At 41.6% G+C, this 19,853-nt stretch overlaps 1 protein-coding gene across 5 annotated transcripts in view; it reads left to right on the top strand.

The window, feature by feature from the left end:
* Positions 1-6,913: 6,913 nt before the first annotated feature.
* Positions 6,914-19,853, top strand: part of DAGLA (diacylglycerol lipase alpha) — a 126,431-nt gene continuing 113,491 nt past the window's right edge. For 3 of the 5 annotated variants that reach the window (XM_048483811.1, XM_048483815.1, XM_048483813.1), the window contains exon 1: positions 7,146-7,357. The gene's annotated coding sequence lies outside the window, so the exon portion shown is untranslated. Of the gene's footprint in view, positions 7,037-7,145; positions 7,358-7,447; positions 7,551-19,853 lie in introns of those variants that run through there. The other 2 variants (XM_048483812.1, XM_048483814.1) reach the window with 2 other exon arrangements.

A 19,853-nucleotide genomic window follows, 5' to 3' on the forward strand; every position in this document is an offset into this window, starting at 1 on the left:
GATTGCTATTATATAAAATTTGCTATAACATTAGAAGAGAAATGGCAGCAATATTTGATGCTGAAAACATGTACAAGCACAACAAAAATTAAACTGCAACCAGCAATGTGGTATCTTAGTGGGGGGAAAGAAATATACAACACTGTAGTTGGAAGGTCCAGAATCACCTGCAACATTTGCATTTAACACTAGCTGGAACAAGTAGCATAAGTGCAAAATGTGGACAACCTAAAAACCCATGATATATTTTGCCTCCTGTATATAGAGACCAGAAGTATGCCGTATTGATGCAATATGAGATCAGCAGAAGCTTATATTGATGCTGTGCATGTGATAAATACAACAGGACATGCTTCCTTAGCATCACTTCCATGTTGGAGCCGTTTCTTCTAGATTTACAGTTTAGCAACCTCTAGGTTACAGGTTAAACAGGATCATCTCTGAGACCAGCCCAGTGGGGATCAATCAGAATGCAACAAATCCCCCACCCTGAGTCATTTCTGATTTTTAAATGAAAGAAAGGATTATAAAAGAGTGTTTTCAAAAACTGTGTAGCTCACTGGCCTATGCATAAATCTTTTTTGTTGCATGGCAGCAAATCTGACTTCTTAAAATGAAAATGGAATGACTTATGTTCAAGCACAAAGCAGCATGTGGGTTGCCAAACCTGACTTTACACTGGTTAACCAGAAGATGGCAATGAAAAGTAAATGTTCTGGAAGTGTTTTTATTTGGTACCTGAGTGGGAGGTAGATCATGCAGGTGAAGCTTTTACTGGGTCTGCCAGTGGGAGTGTGCAGGCATTCTGCACTGACGTTACTTTTCACATCATAGTCATAAGCCTGTGCAAGATTTTATGCAACTTTTATTGAATACTAAGTGAATGTAATAGATCAAAACTTGCATTGTGCAGCAAAAGACCCAGCATCTGTACTGCAGGCTAGGCACTCATCCCATCTCTGTTGCTTTCTTGGTAGTGGCAGTAAAATGAGATTTATTTCTTACAAAGACGAATTTCTGGAAGCAAAGAAGTTACATTTTGCTATTGCTCAGCCAGACAGCAAAACTTTTGAAATCCTATCCTATGACTTATTCAATAAACTTTTGTTTAGGATGTTCTGGGTTTTCTGGGTTGTATGGCCATGTTCCAGTAGCATTTTCTACATGGCCATACAACCCGGAAAACCCACAACACCCTAGTGATTCTGGCCGTGAAAACCTATGACAATACATTAAACCTGTGTTTAATTTTCAAGACATAAACCACAATAGGTCATGAAAAAAATGTGATCCTCCAAAAATATTGTTGCTAGCCTCCAGGTGGCACCTGTAGATCTCCCACTATTACAATTGATCTCTGGGCAATCAAGATCAGTTCTCATGGAGAAAATGGAGTGCAGGTGGAGTTGATGGTATGATACCATACTGAGATCCCTCCCAAACACTCATCTTTCCAGGCTTCACTCCCAAAATCTTCAGGTATTTCCCAACCCAGAGCTAGCCGCTTTGTCAAAGAATATCAAGTGATGATTTAGCCTGTGTGCCACCATTAAACTTTGGTTAATTACCAAGTAACCAGCCAAACCGGCAAAGAAAGCCCTTAACAATTTAGTAGTAGGTCATGTGGTACTGCCCAGTCTTCAGAAATGCTTCCTGGACTGGTTTAGTCACCGCTGTGGGTATCATCTCTTCTCTGGGCTTCAATAGCCTGCTCTGACCAGCCTGTTCTCTGTTCAGGAGAATGTGACACATACATCTCTCCTCAACTGTTCATATTAATGGCTCACAGGCTAAATCCCTGCAGGTATTCTGCAGGATGGAGGTCTGTAAGTATTGGCACACTGATTCACCTTCACTTGATTTGCTCATTGGTGGCAGCCTGAATACACTGAGTTTTCTGTATGAGTTGTGACCTCAGTTATTGACTTGGCAAGCCTGTGCTGTGACTTCATGATTACTCAGAGATTTGGACCCAAGTCTACAGGTTCATATTCTACTATAGCTTTCAAAAGATTAACACTCAAGCACAAAGAAAACGGACACAATGACCAGACCAACTCTGCACTGTCTGAGATGGGAGGGGAATGAACTAACTGCCTCTTCCCATACAAACCTGCCAGTCACTTAAGATCATCTCTGAAACCTTGTTCTACATGCCATCATTCCCAGAAATAAGTTGGGATGGGCATGGGAGACATTTCTTTCTTTCTTTCTTTCTTTCTTTCTTTCTTTCTTTCTTTCTTTCTTTCTTTCTTTCTTTCTTTCTTTCTTTCTTTCTTTCTTTCTTTCTTTCTTTCTTTCTTTCTTTCTTTCTTTCTTTCTTTCTTTCTTTCTTTCTTTCTTTCTTTCTTTCTTTCTTTCTCTTTGAAAATTCTAGAATTCCCTTACCTTGGAGAGCCATTTGACACCCAAATTGTGGTCTTTCAGATATGAAAAAAGTTAACTTTTGTTGAAATGATATTTATCACTGCCTTTTTATTTAAATCTTCTCAAATTTATTACGGCTCTTTTAAATTTATTTATTTATTTATTTATTTATATTGGATTTGTATCTCACCCTTCCCCCACAGGATTTGAAATCAAGTTTCTGCTTTTATCTCTTGATTTGCCCTTTTGTTGTTGCTTTTAATTACACTGTTGGCTTTATTTTCTATATGGTGTTCCAGAGACATCTGGCTGGCTGGAAACAAGGTGTTTAATTAGGTGGTCCTTTGTTTTGATCTAGCAGGGTAATTCATAAGTACTTATGAGTAAACACGGATAGAATCAGGTTGTAAAGGAGCAAGTTACATTTAAGTAGCTGAGGGCAGTTGGAGAAGCGAGGATCATGGGTAGATACATATCTTTACAAGAGGTCAGAGAGATAAAGGTGGGGCAAGGCCTTGGAATGCTTTGGAGTTTAAGACAAGAAGTTTATTATGTTTTATTTACACTAGAACATGAATCAACTGTGGGGGTTTTTTCAAGTGGAGTGTTTTTAAAGTCTCCTCCCATTATTACAAGAAAATTCTTCTGAGTGGAGAAATAAATGAAAAAAGTAGGTAGAACATGCTAACCTTTTAAATACACATATACACCCTACTTTCCCCATGGTATTTTAGACACATGTTTGTATATAATAACTCTCAAGTGTTTTCTGCAAACCATTGCATTAGTTCAGAGATTGCCAAGTCTTATATTGGCTAGTTATTATGTCGTGTGTAATTTAACCAAGGAAGGAAAGTTGAGGAAAAGACCAGAGCAGTACTACAAGATATAGTTTTGATGGTAAAACACTGGAGGCTTATGGAGTACCTATGTAATCCTTTTTTCCTCACAAATATACAAATAAAGCAGGCATCAAAACTCTACTAAGGCAGAAAGCACAGCTGCTGGTTTTGCATCATATTTTCAATTGATCCTCAAGGTGATTCACTTCAAGCTGACTTTCTCCCACTCTTGGACACTGTCCAAATTAAAAAAAGCAAAGATGTGAATCTTCTCCCCAGACTCCTATGGGCAATGCATTCCAAAGACAAGAGATATTCTAAGTCACTAAGGATCATCTAATGTATTTATTAATCCACTACTAATCTACTAGATTTGGCAAAACTATGACGCTAGACCAATTCAGAGTAAACAAGACAGCCAAACATATCACAATATGTTCCCTAAGAAAATTATCTCATTGCTGTCACTATCAACAATGCAAAATGTATCCTGTTACAGTTCAAATACTTTGCCCTTTCGTCTGCTGCACCCAGAGTTTCTTTCACAGTTTATTTTGCACTGTAGCATTAATCTAGATGTGGGTGGAAAGGTACCTCAAGGAAAAGGTTCCAACTAGATGGGTGTATGCATGCTAAATAAACAGTTTGTTCTAGAGTGCCGGATGTAGTGTTTTCTGCTTTGTGTTCCTACAACATTTTCTCTTACCAAAGTATAACAAGTCAATTTACTTAGAGCTTTGACAGAAGCAGGAGTAGAGGGGTGTTTTAATATTTATAGCAAAGATTAGAGACTGGGTTTCCTGATGGATCAATAAGAGAAGAGATTGAGAAGCCAGTACCTCAGACATCACCATCTCTAAAACCAACACTCTGCAACAGATACCTCTCTCCCCCACCCTCGCCTTCCTACTGACTGTCAACATGCAGGCCACCTGGCATCCTTTCTGGGGGCTGCATTTGGACCAGAGCGATTCAGTTGTTAACCTTTATATTGTGATTGTGCTCTAATAGTTCTTCTCAATTACTGAATTTCTTATAGGTCATTTTGATTGAAGTGCTGATAAAAGATGCAATCAGTACAGCTTTCTGCTACTGAAAATTACTGGCTTAAAACCTACACAGATTGCCCAGTGCTGTGCAGCAAATTGAAACCATTCCATCAGCTAGAGATGAAGGAAATATTCAGATAATGTAACAGTGATATTGCTATTATAAAAAGTGGATACTAGTATGTTCATTATGGGATAAAGATTGCTGGCATGGGTGTGAAACCTCAAAATCACACTGGGTTATGGAAGAGGCTTAAAGGGCAATGGAAGATGCTGTCAGAAGCAGGCCTATGGGTGTTTTCTGCATGGTACTTCGAGTCTCAGCTGTGGAATGTCGCTACTCCTTATCCCTAGAAGCAACGGATGAAGTCTGGAATCTAATCCATGTGATTTTCAAGCAAACCTGGAAAATCCTCATTCCACTGGCTGCGTGGAATTTATCACCAGCAAAAGGCCAATTTCAATACATTCCATCGACCCCTTGATTAGTACCAGGGGAGAAAAATTGACAAATCTGCCATCCTTTTTCTCTTCTCCAATTTTCTTTGTTTGAACATGACATCTGTTTTCCTTATTGGAAATGGCCCCTGGAATATCTGGAAGTGCCTCTAAGCACATACAGAGTGCATTCCTTTGGTCAGAGCTGACCTTAGGAACTGCGAGTCAGTGTTTGTAGAATCTGTGGGCTGGGGGGTCAATGTCTGTACAGTCAATGTCTGTAGAATCACAGAGATATAAATAAAATCTATTATAGACTATATATCTCTATGATAGAATCAAGGACGTAGGTAAGGGGGGGTTTCTCGGGTTGAGATCCCCACATTGTATGTCCGAAGCTCTGCCCCCCATTTGTGGGTTTTTGAATTTTTAAAGTGTTTTTTCGGTTTTTGGCCTGCAGGGGACACAGTTTTTAGGCTAGTGGCACCAAAATTTCAGGCTATCGTCAGGTGACACTCCTGATGATACCAGCCAGGTTTGGTGAAGTTTGGTTCAGGATGTCTAAAGTTATGGACCCTCAAAAGGGGTGCCCCATCCCCCATTGTTTCCAATGGGAGCTAATAGGAGATGGGTCTACCCATTTGAGGGTCCATATCTTTGGACCCCCTGAATCAAACTTCACTAAACCTAGGTGGTATCATCAGGATAGTGTGCTTCTGATACCACCCCAGTTTGGTGAAGGTTGGGGGAGGTGGGGTGGGCGGGTCACAGGAGTCTGCCATCCCTTGCCTCAGAGAGCTGCTTTTATAAGCACTTAGGCTGGGGGTGGGGCTTGGGGAGGCATGGCCATGCCCCCCCCAGAGGACATGAGTGGTAGGCGTGGCCTCACCCCCCGAACTCCCTGACAATAAAAAAAAACATACCCTAGATAGCCACTTGGATAGAATGGAAAAACAATCCAAAACCCCATTTGTTGCTTATAAAAGTACATGTGAGTTTAAAGGACCAAACAGAGCTACATCTGCTTTAAGGACTGGGTGAATTTCATTTCTATATCAAGCATTTCCCCAAAGCAGTTTTAATGCATCTTAAATGTAACATTACATTTTTGAAATTTACAGATGCAAAAATACACTAAAATATAAAAGTTACTTGGGACTGGAACCAGATGACCATTCTACATGCCAACGTGGCAATCCTTCTGTAATTAACATATTATTTAATTCAAGTACAGTAAAAACATTCAATACATAAACAGTATAAACACAGTACTGACTTTGGAAGAATTCAAAAGAAAATTATAATCTTTGCTGTATTGTCAAAGGCTTTCACGGTCGTATTCAACTAGTTGTTGTGGGTTTTCCGGGCTGTGTGACTGTGGTCTGGTATATCTTGTTCCTAATGTTTCGCCTGTATCAGTGGCTGGCATATTCAGAGGTGTATCACAGAGAGAAGTGTGTTACACTGTGATACACCTCTGACGATGCCTGCCACAGATGCAGGTGAACCATTAAAAACAAGATCTACCAGACCACGGCCACATAGCCTGGAGAATCCACAACAACCAGTTGAGTCCAGCCAGTGGTGGGATTCAGCAGGTTCGCACCACTTCGGCAGAGCCAGCTGTTTAAATGGTGCTTGTAAACAACCAGTTGTTAAATTATTTGAATCCCACCACTGAGTTCAGCTGTGAAAGCCTTCCACTATACACTGCAATGTGGTGTTAGTTGTACGTTACAGTGTATAGTTGTGTGTATTGACAAAACTGGAATGAATACCCTAGTGTGGGAGACCCTCAGGCGCAGGGCAGGCACAGTTGGGAGCAATTGGTCCAGTTGGCTTAAAGCCAGACCTGCTCCGGCCACTGAGTAACCAAAACTATGACAGCATGTAGAATTAAAGAGCAGGGTTTTCCCCGCCCAGAATTAAGAACCGGCCACGAACTTGTCATCCCCCCACTCCCCATTCACACACCCGCCGCCAAGCCTCGCCTTTTGCTGAATCTCCCCGCCAATCCGCGATTCTCAGCACCAGAGGGCGCTCGAAGGCCTCGATGTCGCCATGGTTACCGCTGGGTGCGTAGCGGGGCTTACGAAGCTGACGCAGTGGGCGGCCCGGCGGGCGGAGGCGGCAGTAGCACGGGCGGAGGCGGCGTTGGAGAATTGGGGGCCCGGCGAGCCCCGAGATGGAGGCGTCGGTGGCGGCCCTGGCCCGGTGGCGGCGGCGCCGGAGGCGGCGGCAAAGGGGTGAGCGGCGAGGGCGGCTGCCATGACGTGTCCGGCTCGGGGAGCTGAGAGGCAGCGGCGATTGAGAGAGGGCGGCCGCCCGCTCTTGCCGCGGGTGAGCGGTGACCGTGGCATGAGTGAGGACTGGGGAGGGAGGGAGGGAGGCGGCGCCGGCGACAGGGACCTCCTTATTCCTCCCTGACAGCAGGCAGAGGCCGCCTCGCCTCCCGCGCGGCAGCGAGGCATGTCCCTGTCGTGGCATATGGAAACGTCGCGGGGAGAGCACAGGGCTGCCCTCCAGCCCTGCCGCCAGAAGTGGAGGGCCCTGTTGCCATGGTGAGGGAGGAAGCATCCCTCTCCCTTCTCCACCTCCGAGACCACTGGCAGGGGAGTTTCGTGGAAAAGAGGCGACCCTTCAGTGCTCGTGCACAAACAGGTGCCTGCTGCTGGCGAGCCTTCCCCCCCCCCCCCCCCATGGCCCAAGGAGAGGAGAGGGAGGGAGGGGGATTCCTTGCGTCTTGGGTGGGGAAGAAGCGCATCCTCGCGTGGCTGGTGGCGATGGCCTTGCGTGTGGCCTTGGGTTGCAGCCCCCTGACTCCCCAGCCCCGGGCCTCTTTTTGCAGCACTGGGTACTGTATTGCTGGTTGCCGGGTTTTGCATTGGGAAATTAAAGAGCAGGGATTTGGGCGATGCAGAGATTTGTGCGCGCCCGTGAGAGAGACAAGGGGGAATTTGTAGCCTTTGGTTAAGCATTTTATAAAGATCCGTTTATGTAGATCGCTGCACGCTGACTTGGAATTTGTTGCTTGGTAATTACTTAATCTGTTCCTGGGTTTGAGTTCAGAAGAAAATATTTTAATCTCAATGGGGAATGGGTTTACACTGATTAACTGTTTTACAGGGGAAAGGGGGCTTTCTTCATTTACCCATGTATGAAAGATTGGTCTTTCACCTCTGAGGTGGCATGATTGTCTTCTCTCATGCATATATCTGCTAGGTTAGAACATTGTGTAATGTTGTTACTAGGTGCAATCTGTTGAAAGTTGCATGCCTTTAAATGTTGAAGAAATCAGTCAGATTTAAATATTCAACCCAGCATTTTTCATTTTGATCCTATGCAGTCAGTCTGAGTTCAGTGGGACACTTTCAAAGGAATGTGCATAGGATTGTAAGCCTTAGTTCCACTGATTTGATTGAGACTGAAGCATGTGCAGATCTTTTTAGGATATTGCATCTAGGTTTATTGTCCAGAGGGGTTCATAAACTGGGAATAAGAGAATTTTAGGATGGGCTCTCTCAAAGAATGTAAAGTTTGCATAGATGTAGATGAAGTCAATAAAATGAATGAACAGGCTGGCCTGTAACCACATTCCAGTTATGGTGCATGTGTTTGTATAGGAGTTTGGTATTCTAGGAGTATTTACAATAATATTTGTGTTTGTGTGGTAGAAGAACTAGAAAAATATGGGGTTCATTTGTGAATCTGTTATGGATTAAGTAATATAGTGTAAAGGGTCATTACATGATAAACTTGCTGAAGAGGTTTGATGCAGTTTTAACAGATGGACTTCCACATCAGCGGCTTGGTTTACACTGCTTAGTTGGTTTGAGATACAATTCTATACAGTGCTCACATTGGAAACAGATAATAGAGCTATTTGCTAGGAGTGTACATATGTTGATACTGGATGTACAGATTATGGCTTGTGATGGGATCAGGTGTTTTTCCACATTTGATGACCTGGAACAATTGACTAATTTTGTGCTTTTTCTATCAAACTGTTGTTAAATGAAGAAGGACATAAAATTAAATGTTATAATGCATAATTGAGAAGATTATGAGGACGGTCTGTGCTCTGTTTTTTTTTTCCAAAGGCTCGCCAACTTTATGATTCAAGGATGTACATTTTGTTTCATTTATCCATTACAAAAATTGCCATCTCCCAGTTCCTGTAGATTTTGGGGTGAAGCCTAGAGAGGCTAGGGTTTATGATGGGGAAGGATCTCAACAGAGTATAATGCCATAGAGTCCTTCCAAAGCAGCCATTTTCTCCAGGGGAACTGATTTTTAGTCAGGAGATTGGCCCAGTATGTTACATTCATACAAACAAAGATTGCCATGTATTCATTTATTCCACCATTCTTCCAAGGAACCCAGGGACGTACATAGTCCTCTTCCCCCATTTTATCTTCATAATAACCTTATGAGGTAAGCAAAGCTGAAAAGAGAATGACTTGCTCAAAGTCACACAGTTCGTTTCATGGAAGAGTGAGAATTTGATTTGATTCCTGGTGTCCCAGATTTAGCCACTGTACCATGCCATCATCTGATATTTCTGTTATTGCTTCACCTGTGACATAACCAAGTTCTTCTGATGGGTAGTCCCCAATTTGAAAGATACTATGAACAGCAAGGGGTGAGGGTACAGTTGAGCACTTGCCCCTTCTTAGTGTGAAGCTGATGGGTAGGACTGGTTGAGTAGCTTCTGGTTTACCTGGTCCTGAACCTCATTGGTAGTCAGATGCAATAGCACAATTACCTTGTAGTACAGATTGCTGAGGATGAAGGGTTGAAAGCTGCTCTGATCCTGAATGATGCAGTATAAGGAAGAGGCTGTTTCTTTCTCTCCCTCTAGCACTGCATGGGAGTCCTTGGATCAGTACATTGGGGCAAGTATCTCTTAACCCAAATTTCACCTTTCCTCCATTTAAGGGTACTATAAGCTGTTAGTGATTCTGGTCTTAACAGAAAAAAAAGTTTGAGTTCAATGGCACCTTTAAGACCAACAATGTTTTATTCTTGGTATAATCTTTTGTGTGCATGCACAACAGTTCAAGAATCCTTGGAGTGGGTGACATTTTCTCTCAATTCTAATCAATCCCCCCTACACACACTTTTTTAAAGTTTCAGAAGTGTATATTTTAGCATCTAGGGCTGGAGATAGGGGAGGAAAGGAAAAGATGGGGTGGAAATTAGAATGATCCTTATAAAATGGTCTGTGGCTCAGTAGCAAAAAAAATTGCTTTGTACACAGCTGGTCCTGGGTTCAATCCTTGACAACTCTGATTAAAAGAGGTAGTAGATGATGCAAAATACCTCTGCCTGAGACCTTTGGGAGCTACTGATCATACCAGTCTTGATAGATCAGTGAGTATGACTCAGTATAAGGCAGCTTCATGTGGTCATGATACACATCTCCAACCCTAACTGGTTCTTCCAGAATAGAAAAAAATACTATTAGGAGCTCAAGCAGGCCAATCCCTCCCCCCGTGATTCTCAGCCTCAATCAATATTACATGGCTCTGGCAGTTCAGTGAGCATTCTCAATGCTTGTCAAGTCTTTCTTTTTTGCTTGACCCCCCTCTCTTTGGAAATGAAATTTTTTTTTGTTTAACTGCGGAGTCCTCTATGTATGCAGAACCCCCAACCTTCTGTAAGGGACCCCATTTGCTGCCTCTCTGCTAGACATAGGACAGTGAAGTGGTGGTGGTGGTGGTAATGATGATGAGATGATCGGGGTGGGGATCTTTGCTAAAAGCAAGCAGGGCTGCACCACCTGGCATACCTTTTCTGATCTATATGCACTGTTAGTGGAGTTATAATTTGCACATCAACAGTATGGCCTTGGTTGTAATTTTGTAGCCCTCTTAAGGTTTTCAATTAGGGTTTTTCCATGCGGTGAAATACCTTTTCACATGTTGGTCAGGAATGATTTATTCATGCAAAAATTTTAATAGTGTAGTTATAGTAGTAAGAAAAATATTTTGTAAGAAACCTGCTAGCATTTCTCATAACTCTACCACTCGTCTTCTAACCATGCTGTTCTGCACTTTTTCCTTCCATCTTTGGTCGTAGGCTTTTCAAAAAAGTGACAATCTATTACTCCAAATGAGAGAGAAAGTAGTGCCAGACCTTGCCCATCCCGCAATAGTTCCATAACCAAGGTTTACCTTGATGCCACACTCAGCCTTGGAATCTGTTCTTAATTCTAAGTGATATGTCTGGAATATCTGAAGTAATAAACGTACCTCTTTTTCATCATCATCAGGAAGTCGTCGTTTGTACTGAGGAATGGGTCCAAAGCCGATTACGTAGCCTCCACGCAGCCCTGAGGCCCATACCCACTGAACTGTCTAATCAGGAATATGGCACTGTTAATGTTGCAGCAATCTAGTCTGCAGCGCGTTTAAAGTGCAAAGTGGCAATGAAGCCCACAACAATGCTCCCAAAATTAAACTTACAGCTCATTGATTGTGGGAGGACACCTGTAGGTCTGCTAAACCTTGTGGCAGTACTTTATCCACTTTCAGTGATTTTACTGTTCCTATCCCTTTAATATACTTAATACGTATTCCACCAGGATCAGCGAGGATCAAATTTATTGGAGGTATTCCAGTTATCCTGCTTTGATGAGATTCAATGTGGTGTACCAGCTATGATAATGAAGAGCTGAAGCTTATAGCCTAGCTTTGCCTCAATCTTATTAGGTGGCCACTGGCGATTATCTCACAGTTTAGTTAACCTTGTGAGTTTATTGTCAGAAAATAATGAAGTAATCCTGTATAAACTATCCTGATCTCTTTGGGAAAAGTGGGATACAGATGCTCTTACAGTGTTTCGAGTGGGGGGAGAGGAACAGAAGCAGTGTTCAGTAAGTACCCACAGTATTCCCATAACAAAATGTTCAGTGTGCTGATTGAAGCAGAAGATTTTGTCAATTTGCTGGTATTTGCTTTCAGCATATAGCTTGTAAGAAATATGGAATCAACCACATTTATTTCATCAGAGACTGTAATGGGATGTAAAGCATGAAACTATACGGTCTGGCAATTGTAGGTCTAGAATATTGCTTGTAAGATACATGAAAAGCTACCATCTGTACACAGATATAGCTGTTACTCTGGTCACTAAAAATCTTACCCCGTATTGATTTCTGATGCTAGATTTCAATAGCTCTGTAAGAAGACAACAGTATTAATTTCATTTTACTCTTGGTTGAAGGGAGAAATATCGCAGACATCTGTTAAGCTGTGTAGTAAATGTTTTCATGTAGTTCACCTGGGAGACAACAAAATTGCAGAATGTGGTTATGTGGCTTTAGTAAATACTAATATTTCAGTTCTTAGTTTTTCCATTGATTATATTGATTGCTGTGCAGTGATATGTATAGTTCCATATATTGGTGTTGGGACCTTCAGTGCAGCTCTGAAGGGCACTTAAGTTTTCTTAAGGGGGGCAGTGATTTCTAACTTCTCCCTTTGACTACAGCCCACTTGGCTCTCTGAGATTTTAACGCTGGTGGCCGGTTATATAAGGAACAGCATGAGGGGTAAAGTGAGGGGCTGCAGTGAGAGGGAGGAATCAGTGGAAATCACTGCTGAAATCACTTAGGTCTCAAGTGAATCTGATTTTGCGACAACAGGCTTATCCATATATGTTATGTGTGTTGCATAATATTTCCCATGCTTTGTGAATTTTGGGACTTTTGGAACTTTGTTGTAAAGGCTGAAAAGTGGTTGGAATGTATTGGTAGTTTATTGTCTGGATAGATAGAGTTCTGTCTTAAAGGAGCAGACTGTTACTCAGCTCTATCAATCTCTTTATAAAATTTGATTCGAGCAAAATAGGTTACTGTATTGAGATAAAGAAAATACGAATGAATTCTTATCAGATGATATAAATGAATACATGCTTGTAAATAGCAGCTACTGCATGATGCAATAGAAATGTAAAATTGAAGAACTGTGAATGAATGGAAGAAATGGAAGGTGAGGTACTGGGACTAATTTTTTCCTTTCCCCATTTTGGGAGTTGAGAGTGGGAGAGATCCCTTCTTGAAAATTAAAGATTAAATTTTTAATTTTAAAGAAATGAAAAATTGTGTAATTAAGGGAAAAATTAACTGAAGCAGCTATAATATCTGTATACGTAACTTTCTGCTTTGATTCAGAAATACTGTCCTCTTATAAAAGAAATAATCTGGCAAAGTTAGATACAGATAGGGTACTCATAGTTTCATGTTTTCTTTAGAAATAACATACTACAGCATTTCTACAGATTATTATGCTGCTGAAATTGGAAAATATGTACCACAAAAGACCCAGTGCAGATATGCCGAGAGCACAGAAATTGCACCAGAGACCATAACAACTCCACTGCAACCCACCTTTTAGACAATGTTGTTGTGATGACCGTAGATGGAAGCAGCCAACCAGTGCATGAGAATCCTGATTCACCTCTTAGATTCACTACTGCTACCACTAATGCCCATGACACAGCTGTGGAGAAAACAAAATAAATACATCCCGTCTCACTACAGGGTGGACTGTGGTATGACCAGGAGAAGCTTTGGAATGAATACACTCCCGGGAACTGTGTAGGTGTGAGGTTCCCTTCTGTTCCTGCAATCCTGCTCCTTTTTGCCAGGCAAATACACAATGAAGAAATTATTACTTTGACCACCTCACTGATTTGTTTCCACAGCTCACTTATTAGAGGCATCCACTACACATGAATACATAAAATTGCCCTACGCTGAGCAAACTCTTGGTCTAGCGCTGTCAGTACTGCCTGCTCTGACTGGCAGTGGGTCTTAGGATCTCCCATAGAGATTTTCTGTATCCTCCATCATCATTGTTCTCTCTCAATCAAAAGATGTATAAGATTCAGCATGAATTCTTTTACTTTTTTGACTTAAAATATTTCTGTAATGACTTCGTTTGTATAATAATGCTGGATGTTATGTAATCCTAGAAGAGATCCTGTTTATAGTGCTTATATGTGAGATAATCAAGGGACTATGAGATCTTGATTGATAAAGGAAGTTTCCCAAAAGAAATATTTCCTAAAAAACCACTTTGCTAATAAGATTACTTGTTTTCAAAAACCTTTTAAGATGCCATTATTTCCATAATCATCTGCTGCTTCAGTGTCATCCCCTCCCCCCATTACTGTATCTTTCTTCTTCCTGGATTAATCATATGGTTGATCTCATCCAATCTGTGATATAAAATGAATGAAATGGCATCATGGTGCTCAGTAGCTATTTGGATTGTGCCCTGTGAGGGCAACAACATTAATTTTGAGTGAGGCCGTTGCTTCCTAGATTTGTAACATGGGTAATCTCAGTAAATCATGGATCATATACTAACATCACTACACTTTGGATCTATATTTGGCTCCATAGTGATATTATTGAGATCAAATGAAGACAGTTAACAGAGATGGAGAATGCACACTCTAGGTAAATGAGCAGGGTGAGTATTTCCACATGCATCCCCGCCATTGAAAGCACATAATGCTTTCTGACATTGCTGAAAATGTTCTTGAAAAATGAGTCGTAGTTTCAGCTCAGGTTTACAGATTTTGAAGGGGTGTATGTGTGCCTGTAATAAAGATGTAGTGTAACATCATCCAGTTCCAAACTTGGCCACAAAGTATGCCTTAAAAATCTGTATTATGAAGCCAGGAACAGAAAGGAAAGTGTTTCTATAGTATATACCTAGGGAAATCCACATGTTTTCAGAAAAATCCCCAAAGCTAAGAAGTATTACAATCTCTTCAAAATGGGATTTTTCTAAAAAGAAACTGACTGAGACCTTGAGACATCACAGTCAGCATTATGATGTTGCCTAGCAGCCCTGTAACGTATGCATTTATTTAAATTTTAAAAACAACAATCAAGTAGAAATATGAAGGCCTGGATAAAAACAGGGGAGGAAGAATCCCTACCCCCCCCCCCCAAGTGTTTTAATCAGTTTTTCTGATAGAAAAAAATGAAGATTTGGGGAAGTACTGGGAAAAAAACCTATAAAATATTTTCTTCAAAATGAGTGAAATGATTTTAAAGACAAACTAGCAGTGGTGTAGCGCCAATGGGGTGGGGGGCATGTCGCCCCGGGTGGAGCCGACCACCCGGTGGGGGGGGCAGGGCTGGAGCAAAGAAGCTAAGGGGACGAGGCACGCTTCACAAGCTGCAGGGGCGCAGAGATGTGCTTGGCAGTATGCCCTGAAAAAAAAAGGCACAGTTCCCTCTTGCTCTGCCCCTGCAAACTAAGCATACTATAGACACAAACAGTTCTTAAATCCAGAATGTATTTTTTTAGCTAGAAGAATGCCTAATCTTCATGCAGGGCTTTCATTTCTTCTTAGCAGTTGCATACCTTCTGTTGTCCTTTTGACTTGAGGTTGAACTTTTCACCTGTCCCCCAAACCACTGTGACATATAAACCCACAGATTGCATAAAAAGTAGATTATTGCCCTATCTTGCTTGAAAAGGGGAGGGGATCAGAATGAGGTGGGACAGAAACTGCACCAAAACTTCAGAGGAAAAGTCTAAAAGTTCATTGTGAACTGAGCTTGTAATCATATAGCAAAAATTAAGCTATATGTGCCATGATAGCATAGAGTGCATCAGCTTGCAGTTGCTTGTATAAAACCAGCAGTGCAATCCGAGGGGAGGGGGGGATGCTGCTGAAAAAAATGGATGCGGCTTTGAGGTGGGTACCCTAACGTCAGCACAAGATAGACGAATGGATGTGGCAAATATGCTGGCTGTGGGGTGCTTCGCGGCTCCACTGCACTGGAACACAGGAGTTGCTATGACACCGGTGGTCCTCTGGCACCCTCCAGCGTGGGTGGGGGCGTCCCTTGAGGTGGAGTCAACTTTAATCAGCTTCCACAGGACTTTCAGTCTGGGAACATCCCCTGCATCTGCTGGTGACATGCCATGAAAACAGCAGATGACGAATGATTAGTTGGGGTTTTGGATTTTCTACTTTTTCATCTTCTCTATGCCTCTCCAATCTTCTTTGGAGGCAGCATGACTGCACCTCAGTGGCACCATCTGTGGCTTCCATGAAACATCCCCCTCCCCCCATGGATTGCATTGCCCAAAGTTTATAACTTCTGTATTCATACATATGTCTGACATTGCATATTTATGATATTTTGTTGTTAAAGCAGTAAAATTAATTTAGGCTTGATTGGTCAGTAGATGCATGCCATTTCCCTACTCTGAAACATCATGGATTTCCTTCTTGTCATTTATCCAATTTGCAACTTGGCCTAGTTTATGGATTTTAAAATGTGCCCAATGGACTGTGAATTGGATAGATGTTTCTGCAAACCTGGAGGAATCTAAAGCCTGTAAAACTGACTGTGCTTTCATCTCCCCCACCCCAGTCAGCTGGGGAACCTTGGAGCAGAAAGCATGCTGGATTTTCTCTCAGCTCTACCCCCTGCTTAGCATAGGCAGACAGATAATCAGGACAGCTTGAAGTATGGCCTGTTCACTTTCCTCTCCAAGACCCCCTACAAGTTGGCTGACTGATAGGCATGGGGGCTTAAAATGCATCCTGTTTTCCAGTGCTTCCTCTTCCTGATCAGTTAACTCGTCTACCAGTTGTTACAGTTTCGGTTAGGCAAGATACTTGCAGGGGAGAGGAAATACGATTTCCTAGGTCTCCTATATTTAAATGCATTTTATAATCTAAATTTAGTTGCAGCTGCTGTTAGTACTGTATATACTTGTGATATTCATGTGTTCAATTCAGTGCATATACAGTAGGCATAGAATGATTCTGTGTGAAAGATTGTGCATATACAAGTGGGGGCCCGCAAGGACTTGCAGAAGCATCTCATCTCTCTGCCCCAGACACTGTTTCCTCTTTCCCTTTCCTAAAAGTTCTCATATCCTTTCCCTTCTTCCTTTTTGTCTTCCTACCAATCATCCTACCTTTTATCTGCCCACATCTCTCACTATATTTATTGTTTTCTTCGTTTATACCTCACCTTTCTACCCAGTGGGGACCCAATAGGCTTGGGACTTGAATGTCAACATCTTCTGGACAAATGAACCATGAGAACAATTGCTATGGAGTATATAATTTTCCTTTCAGACTTTGGGTGTGGTTGGTTTGACGTGGATCATTGCCCAGTAACATGAACATCAGGGAGAATGGCTTGAAAATAAATTATTCTGTCCTTTGAGTGAATGTCTTCTTACATACCATGCCAAAGGGAAGCTTCAATGAATCACAGAAGTGCTGAATTTGAATATGAGAGCTGTTTCTTTTCAAGAAGCTTATGTTGAGAGGGCTCATGTTGTTTAACCAGTCCTGCAGGTCTAAAAGCACTTGGTGGGCCTAAGTTATGCAGTGGTGCAATGAGCAGCTGATGAGTACAAAAATGTGGCTTTCTCCTTTTCCTGATATCTCAGTCAGTCTAATATGGTATCTTTTCTGCATGCAGGTTGCTTTTTCTGCATAAAACACAGCCCTAATTTTCAGCCCATGAAATGAATTCCCTCATAGGCATTTATTTAGAAACTGCAGAAGTGTATTTAAAATTTGGGGAAAATACTATCATTCCATTTAATCTAATAAAAGGAAGGAGAAGGGAAACATGAAATGCTGCAGTCCAGTGGGATGGATTTTGCCTTGCGATAATGGAGGAAAATTTTTTGCCTTGTGATAATGGAGGAAAAATTAATTGTGTTTGCACAATACATAGTGTGAGAGCTACTGATTTTTCATTTCTCATTAGTGTGGGCTGTGAACAAAATTTCAAAAAGTAAAAAACAATGACTTTATTGTGCTTCACTCACACAGAGGTCTTATGGGAGCAAAAATGCTCCAGGGGATCCAACTGAGTTAGTTTACATCCTAAACCAGGGGTAGGGAACCTGCGGCTCTCTAGACATTCAGGAACTACAATTCCCATCAGCCCCTACCAGCATGGCCAATTGGCCATGCTGGTAGGGGCTGATGGGAATTGTAGTTCCTGAACATCTGGAGAGCCGCAGGTTCCCTACCCCTGTCCTAAACAAAAAAGATTTATTGTAGGTATGAGTAGTGGGATCAGTCAGCAGAATTTACCAGCAGAATTTACCAGGGGCGCAGTAGTGGCTAAGAGCAGGTGCACTCTGATCTGGAGGAACCAGGTTTGATTCCCAGCTCTGCCACTTGAGTTGTGGAGGCTTATCTGGGGAATTCAGATAAGCCTGGGCACTCCCACGCACACCAGCTGGGTGACCTTGGGCTAGTCATAGCTTTTCGAAGCTCTCTCAGCCCCACCCACCTCACAGGGTGTTTGTTGTGAGGGGGGAAGGGCAAGGAGATTGTAAGCCCCTTTGAGTCTCCTTCAGGAGAGAAAGGAGGGATATAAATCCAAACTCCTCCTCCTCCTCCTCCTCCTCCTCCTCCTTCTTCTTCTAAATCTTAGTGATGTAAGCACAGTCATAGCTCTCCTACTGAATATAAGTGCCTATGTTTGGCTGGACTGGGAGCACACTGTGTTTATAATCAATATTTTCAAAAAGTAAATCTCCTAAGAGAGCACCAGATGTGTCCCTGCTAGCTTTTTTGACAGGCTTTCCATGCTTTAACAGTTGCATGAAAGGCAAAGAAAAAAGTGAAACATTTTCTAGCACTGAGTGCCCATGTTGGAAAATGCTTCACCTGCTACGTATTTCCTTGTCTTGCAGTTGCTGAAGGCAGAGCAGCCATGATGGAAAAAAACATTGACAGTCCTAGCCAGAATATTATTGTGGTCAAATTATACAAGAAGTGAGAAAACTTTGTAATGAGATAATATCTGGGGTAGATAGTATCTTCATAGTATTTAGCATACTGATAATGCTAAAAAATGATAAGTAAAAGTAATGCTAGTAATAGAAGTCTCTTCATCCACAAACTCTATTTGTAACTGAGCAGCAGACTTAGCTTTGCTTGAGGCAATACAGAGGAAAACTTCAAGTTTATTTTGTTTTATTGAATCATACTATCTCTATGTCTCAATCGTCATAGAACTGTCGAGCAACTTTTGCTGGGGAGAGGCATCGATCAAGTCTCCTGTTCTACAAGCAAAAGAGCAAGAGTAAGACTGACAGGAAAGGAATGTAATTTCTCATCTATACCAAGTGGCCTTTAAAATAACTTCCTGGATTCTAGTGGTTCCAGGATACAGATTTTCAAATAGAACTTGATTAATCATCTCTTTGCTGTCTGCTGGAGGAATTCATCTTTTAAACTGGTTCTTCCCTGCTATTACTTCAGTAGCCTTCGCATACACTGTCTTCTACTTAGAATTACATAGTCACCAATACCAAACTATACAGCTATTCGGTAAGAGAATAGGCTTTGTGAAAATTCAAAAATAGGTGAAGCCAAAAACCTGTTGCTTTGGAGTAAGAAAAGTAAACTTCCCACTCAGTTTTTCCCTAATCCCTGCCAATAAAAACTCTGAAAAATAATGTATTTACTCTGCAATACATTTCCCCAATTTGCAGACATTCTAGAAAGTATCTTCTCTGCTCATTGCCACTCCCATGCTCACAGATGCTTCTCCTGGGACAATGCATGTGCCAATTAATGTATGCAAAAGATCCAAAAACATATATATATATATATATATATATTCACTCAGTGACCTAAGAACTTTTTGTTTCCAGATCAGATCAATTATAGTATGTACCTCTTCTAGATTTCCACTATGCAACTTTTTTATTAGTGCCTGTTTCTCTAGTTGGAAGTGGAAGTTCCCAGACAAGTATTTTGCAAACACAGGATTGAGATAGTAAATTCTTCTTCTCAGAGTCAGGATCAGTCCTGGAATGGCTGTTATTGTTTAAATAATTATCTTACTACTTTGTGGTGTCTGTGAATCACACTGATGAACTTTGCCACCCGAGGGAGGGATATTGCTGAATATAACAACACACCTGATAGTTTGCAGAAAAAAACATCCAGACACTCTATTGTGATAAATAAAATGGGCCATATCTGTCCGTTTTATTGTCATGAAAAACTAACGAGCGTAAAGCGCAGCATGGGGGTCTGAATGCCAGCACCTGTTTTCCTCAAACCCACCTGTTTGAAGAAACAAATAGAACATAACCAAACTAAGGGAAGCAATGAAGGAAAAATTCCA

The sequence above is a fragment of the Sphaerodactylus townsendi genome, linkage group LG02, assembly GCF_021028975.2.
Source record: "Sphaerodactylus townsendi isolate TG3544 linkage group LG02, MPM_Stown_v2.3, whole genome shotgun sequence".
In the NCBI taxonomy this organism is placed as follows: Eukaryota; Metazoa; Chordata; class Lepidosauria; order Squamata; family Sphaerodactylidae; genus Sphaerodactylus; species Sphaerodactylus townsendi.